Source organism: Hyalella azteca, unplaced genomic scaffold (assembly GCF_000764305.2).
Source record: "Hyalella azteca isolate HAZT.00-mixed unplaced genomic scaffold, Hazt_2.0.2 contig9922, whole genome shotgun sequence".
Taxonomy (NCBI): Eukaryota; Metazoa; Arthropoda; class Malacostraca; order Amphipoda; family Hyalellidae; genus Hyalella; species Hyalella azteca.
The window spans coordinates 243,185-250,480 of NW_025939978.1; positions in this window are offsets into that span (position 1 = coordinate 243,185).

Here is a 7,296-nt window from a genome sequence, read left to right on the forward strand (position 1 = left end):
ATTCATTTCGAAACTAAGAATCTTTTTGTAGTGATAATGCGGCGAGTTCAATATGCCGTCAACCCTCAACATGATTCATTACTTGATGACGCACAGATGATAACGCAGCTTAATTATTGATGATCATTTACCTTGAATTTTCGTTTTTATTTTGAAGGAATAGGTTTCAACAAATCGTCTTACAAACTTCTGCAGATCATTTGAGAAACAACACTGATGTCCATTCCCTCAGTGGACTAAATGAAAACACGTTAAAAAATCGTCAAAAACGCGCTGTTCGTGGAGCATTTTTTGGCAGCGTAACGAAAATGAGACTAATTAACCCTCCACAGCCTGACATGGGTAACCGGAGCAATATTGTCGCAAGCCTACCTCCCAAAAATGATACGTTCTAGCGAGCGCAAAATGACTTGCACTGATGGTTGCCGCCACGAACGACAACTTTAAAATGTTCTCTGTTGCGTACAAACGTCCTCAGGTGGCTACACTCAATAGTTTACGTATAATTTAATTTGAAAATTATGTTCCCAGAGAGGGACATACGGCAGTAGAGGGTTAACAAAAAGATCGCGCACATTAATACAGATTTGAACTAAAATCCAACTAGGAACAGTAAATTTCAGTGTTCAACGTTCTGGAGTGCATGTTCATTTCGCAGCGGGTTTGACAACCGTGCTGGTTACAACAGCAGCAATCAATAAACTAATCGTCATAAAATTTTGCATGGAATCACCGATCTAGCAAGTTTATAAAATATGAACAAACAATTTTCACCAACTTGAGCTGGCTAATTACAGCCGATCTTAATATATTAGAAAGCTGACAAATAATCATTCGAAACTGAATGATTTTCACACCAGGACAATTAGCCATGCGTATGGATCGTGTTTAAGCTTATCGTTCAATATAAACTGTGAGCAACTAGAGGCGATAACTATGAGGCTACTAGAGTACGATGAGCTCACTAGTGATCTATCAACTAGGGTACTATAACTAGAGAGGCACTGAGTGGAGGGTACGAGTGGGTTGCTTGCTAACACCTACATAATATAAGTGTGCAGCTTAGACACTTCCAGTGATGGATTGCAACAACTATAATGCATTTTACACACCAAGACATCACGACTCATCAAACCAACTCTTAAATTAAATGGACCAGCACCATGAGCGATTTTTTCACAAATGCAAGTCAAAGTAACTCCGCAAATAAATGAGGCAAACGTCTGAACAACAAACAATCATCAACCAACAATCCAATTATTATCGCGAAGGAAAAATCTGCACATTGCTTCTGATGTACAGCAAGATTTTTCAATATTATTTCCAATTAACGCCTAAGCTCTGCGAAATTTATATAGAATCGTAGTTTCGCCAGGAACGTCATATAATGACCATGTCTGAAAATTATTTTCAAATCCAGGAAAATAGATAAGCTGCCCAACAAGCATTTCCCCTTTTCTCTGCAGGGCCTCTTGAGTGCGGCGTTGAGGTAGCGGCAGGGAAAGGAACTCAATATCCGACAACACGTACGGTCGAAATCGTACGAAATCCGACAACACGACCGTACGAAATCGTACGGTCGAAATCGTACGAAATCGTACGGTCGACAACACGTACGGTCGAAACCGTACACACGTACGGTCGAAGTAAATATCCGACAACACGCACGGTCGAAATCAACCAAACAACACGACACTTGTTTGACTCCATCGAACCTTTTGTAAATAAGCTACCAGGACGCTTGATATTAGTCTGATAATAACAGCAAAACAATCAGGGCCAATACTTTCAAAAAAGTTAAGAGAGCGTAAGTTCATCAGCCAATCATTGGCGGCCTTTCAAGCAAAATCCACCAATCATCGACAAGAAAATAGAGCGTAAGTACTTACGTTCACTCAACTAGTTTTGAAAAGTATTTCCCCCAGGAATTCTCACCAGCTTTGACACAGAAGCCTGGCTTGTCAGTGCACACGTTATTTCTATCATGTCGCGTGCCTATTATTGTGAGCATCTTATTGCAGCACCTAACATTACAGTCTAAGTAACTAGAGTACATATATGAGCAGCCTTGTAATTATAAACGCTAGATAACCTTCGCGTTGGGAATTTGATTCCTGTGCATGAATGCATAAAATACAACAACTAAAGCCATAAGAGTAGATCCCGGTAAATTTAGAAAAGATTGAAAACAATACAGAACCGGGGTGGTCATCCACAGGCAAACGATGGTACGAAAACAACACGAGTTTTGCCCGACTTGGTACAGTTGAGAACATTTGACATGTGAGCGTACAGCTAAAATAATGTACTATGAAGGATAACAATCTACAATCAAAGAGCTAACATAGACAAGACTTAGAGCCTGCTCCTTAATATTATTGATGGTAACTTGAGTACTTCTTAATTTTAAAGCTAACGAGTATATAATTATAGGGTGAATAGGGATGTTATTCATAGGTTCTTATGAATAGGGATGTTACCTGCGCATGACAACAGCCATATCTCTCCTGAACAAACCAAATCATGCCCGTAATATTGGTGGCCACAGAAAGAACGACTGTGATTCTTTATATAGCTCGGATCTCTAACTGCTGTGCTAACATCTTATACAGTAGATATTGCGCAACTAACCTTAACTTGTGACCACATATAAGTCAACTCGTCGGAAGTGCGCTAAACATATAACTGGACATAACATATTCTTTAGGACATTATTGCTGCCACACATTAGAAACCCAGGATTATATCAATGCCATCAACCATCAAAGTGAACAATCCTTGCTTTGGTGCCTAGAAGACTATTGACTATCAATGAACCTATATTGCACATCCACGTACGTTATCATTAGAATTGCACTTCTGTGTTAACATAATAAATTTCAAATGAGCCGGAAACACTACAATCCTAAATTAGTAACATGAATAACAATGAATAACGACAATTTGTGAGGAGAATATCAACGATAACGTTCAACGAATTACGAATATGTTAGTGATCAAGATAATGATCTTTTCAGACGTGATTGATCAAATCACGGTTAATGCGACGCCGAGCACTGGTCTTGAAACATTTCATCTCTGACAATTATTCAACGATGAATCAAACACCAACATTAAGCACAATCTAACTACAGAACCAACTTTCAAGACAACCGTAGCACGACTTATAATTAGATTATATAAATAAGGGGAGCCATGCTACTATGTTTACAAACAGAAGTATCAGAACAGGTCATACGCTGACATTCGTGAAAAGCTTAAAAATATTTCATAAGGTTACTAAATAGATTTCAATAAAAGAAGCAAGTTGTTCGAGGACCGCCACATTTGACGGTTGAGAACAATATTTGGGAAACGCAAAATAGGGATAGGCCAAAACTCAAACTGCGTATGGAGGTCTCCATGCGAGCAGGGATAAACATGTCTAAAAAACGTCAGTTCCGGCTGACTCCATGTACATAGTTAACTTGGAGTAGAGTCAATTCACTTTGAAACAAGCAAATTCAGTGCAGTAACCAGGCTACTATGTACGAGACAACTTATTTCTTAGATTCCTCGTATATAATGACAAATTTCCATAGTTAATTTAGTAACAGATTTAGAGCTTCTAAACCTGAGGTCATGTTCACCAACATAATGAATGACGAGTTTACAGGTACGAAAACATTTTACCCAAGAGATTTCCTTCTCTAATTTAATATTATTGTGACTGGTTGAATGACAGGCAAACTATGAAATTACTTTGAGAATCTGGCCAAACAAGCAATAAAGATATTACCGGGCAGCCGACATGGTATAAGCATACCACGTAAATAGATGGCTATGGACACTTCAATAAAACGAGCTATTAGATATCTGGCAAAATGAGGTATATAACTAGTCTCCTGAACAATACCGTAACATTAACACAAACATTCAACATAAATGAGGCTAAACCATTAACATATGAATGATTAAAGCTAAAAACATAAACATGAGTAAAACTATCAACATCCAAATGATGAAAATTATCAAAAATGCTTGTCTTGAGGTCTATTGTGCTTTTGATCACTGTTATTCAGTGAGACACCTCCAGTCACTATTATTGCATCAACTTTGGCGCCATTATTGTGACTTCTCTCACTCGCTTACGGAGATTCTCGTCATTCTCCTACTGCGCTTCTTTCTGTCATTCAAATTCGTGCCTCTTGTCACTGTTCTTGGACTTCAAGTTACTATACCAGTGCATTCCGCCAATACGAACTTAAATGTTCAACACGATGCCCTTGACAAACATTTATAACGTATGACATAAAAATGGTTTGAAGATCATGAATAATGAGACGCACGCAACCATTGACGAAAAGGTACTAACAATAACGTATTAATTTGTTATGGTCTAGGGCCGCCGCTGATTAATTCCTTAGATTTTTAGAAAAATCAAAGAAAAATTTGAAAAAAATCTTAGAAAATGACTTCGTCTGCTGAATCAGTTTCCATTGGATTTTATTTCTGCTTCCATCGGTTGATTTTTAGATCGCTCCGAAGAAAGGGTACAATTTAGTGTTGTTCAGTGTTCGAAAAGTATCGTATTTTAATACGGCGGTATTTTCGAAGAGCACTTAACTCCGTATAGTATTTTAATACGGCGCTATTTTTACGACAGCAGACAGAGGATGGCCGTATTTTTAATACGGCGGCAGACAGAGGATGTTTTGCCTATTGACTGGCGGAGCTAAGCCTTGCAGATATACAGAATACATCATTCACAAGAAGACCAACTGAAGAGATGTGTAGCTTGTGTACTGATGTCATGCAAAGAAAATCGCGTCTCGTAACATAAAAAATATAACTCGGTACTGACTGCAGTGAATGACAAGAGAGCGCATTTTCTCGTCGACGAAAACGTGAAGTCACGGACGAACAGACAGACGGACGGACAGACGGACATGGCGAGCAGAATAGTGCATTTTTTTCCATTAATGAGAAAATGCGCTAAAAATGGCGCTACAGAGTTCAGAAGTCACAGGGCACGTATTGGTAAAGTAAAGATGGCACACGGAATATTGCCTAATAATCAGGACTAACACAAGACAATACCTCAAGACTGTAGATAATGGCAACAGAGTATTGCTTTGATGGCACGCAAGCAGGTACAAATAATAACCTCTATAATCATGAACATAACTACAACCGCTGGTCTAACTCATGTATAATATGTCATTTACAGGCAGACTAACACACTCACTAACAAATAATAAACTTAACATCTATAATATATCGAAATTCCAAGTGACTGAATTTGAAGTCATAACTTCGAGAACAAAAAATAGACCAAAAATTAAATATCTCCAACTCAAGATCCGAATCAAACAAGTTAGGGCTCAGACGAGTCTAGTCAAGATTACGATATGTAGGTTAAGATTCGGCTTCCACAAGATGAGGAAGAGTCTAGTAAATATTCTTAACAACTGAGAAAAAATCTGTAACATCAAGCCGAGATACGCAAATATTATCATTCAGGAAGTTAGACGTCCATCAGTACGGGAGTCAGGTTAGAAACAATCAAAACGTTACGTTACCAGTTAGAAAGTGAGATGTCGATGAGTATGCGAGTTCGAGAAGTTAGGTTAGAAACCAAGCAGATACCATTTAGGAAGTTAAATGCTGATGAGTAAAGGACTTTGAGGGAGTGGAAATTCAAAAACTTGACTAACGACCATTTAAGGCCTTAAAACAACTCCATCAACGAGCTAGTATGATGGAAAACAATGACTGGGATATGGATGAAGGCTACAACATGAGTACCCGGCGATGGATGACCATGGATGAAGCCAAGGATGGATGACCATGGGTGAAGCCAAGGATGAATGACCATGGATGAAACCAAGTATGGATGACCATGGATGAAGCCGTGGATGGAGGACCATGGATGAATCCAATGCAACCAATCACCCGCAGCGTCATGAAGGAAACAAGGCCAATTAACTGTGATTCTCAAATCAAAAATCAACCAACAATTTAAAAAAAGTTTCTTATTGTAAATGAAAACTATTGGGAGATCAGCCACACCAGTAATTCATCAATTCAATAATACAGTAACGATTCCCTGGCATGCCAGTAAAGAACAGATAATAATCCAGTACTTCAAAAACAACCGATTCCTCCGTTTGATAAAGGAAAAGCCAAACAACATGAGTATACTCAAGTTGTTTCAAAAGAACGATATCATGCATTCTCGTAAGATACACAACCGACACAACAACTTGGCTAGATTTTCAAGCAGCAAATTGGAAAAGACATCATTCTACTAGCTTTATTCTAGATATTGAAATGCGATTTTCGATTCGTATTGCTTCAAGTTGAATTAAACTATATATTACCCCCCACAGACCAGTCTTTTGTCTGACCAAGCAACCAACGTTAATCCAAATGATAATTGAAAACGGTTCCTGACTTACAAACTTAAACAGCTCATGTTTCAAAATAAGTCACTTTTCGACAAAGATATTCGGACTCTTAAGAAGTTGGTTTCATATGTGCAACGAAATGAACATGAAGTTTTCACCGACGAAATCTTTACAATTATGGATTCAATAGTAAAATTCATATAAACGAAGGTAATAACTGTAAAATTCGAACAAACGAAAGTACCAATTGTAAAATTCGTACAAAAGAAGGATAACACTTAAAGGGGATATAAACGGCCATAGGAAGCCAACAAGTGAAAGATACGTGTTAATAACAGGAGGAAATAGCCTAGGTTTCAACGTTAGTTTCCAGAAGCAGGACTGAGTTAGGGGTACCAGGGCCTATACTTTCAAAAAAAAGTTAAAAGATCGTAAGTTCATCAGCCAATCATTGACGGCCTTTCAAGCAAAATCCACCAATCATAGATAAGAAAATAGAGCGTAAGTACTTACGTTCACTTAGCGAGTTTTGAAAGTATGGTTCGTACTCGACTGTAAGAGCATTGACGCATCCACGTGCAAAATATGTCGTGGCAGCTGCCACGTATTGCGGTCGCTCCAGCACCAACAATCCCAGACACATTAAGACCAGCCACATTTTTCTAATGTCTTATTTTAAAGCTGCTCCGAAAAGCAAGGCGATGCGTAAGTAATCTCGGTAAGTATCCGGTATACTTCGTTACTGGCCTGACATGTATTAGCCCCGAGGACAGCTGTACGTTTACCTAACAGCAAAACGAGAGACGCGACGATAACAAAAACAACAAACAAAGGCTATATTCGAGTTTAAGTAAAATAAATAGATGTAAGATAACATTTCTCTATTAAAATTGTTGCATTTTTATAT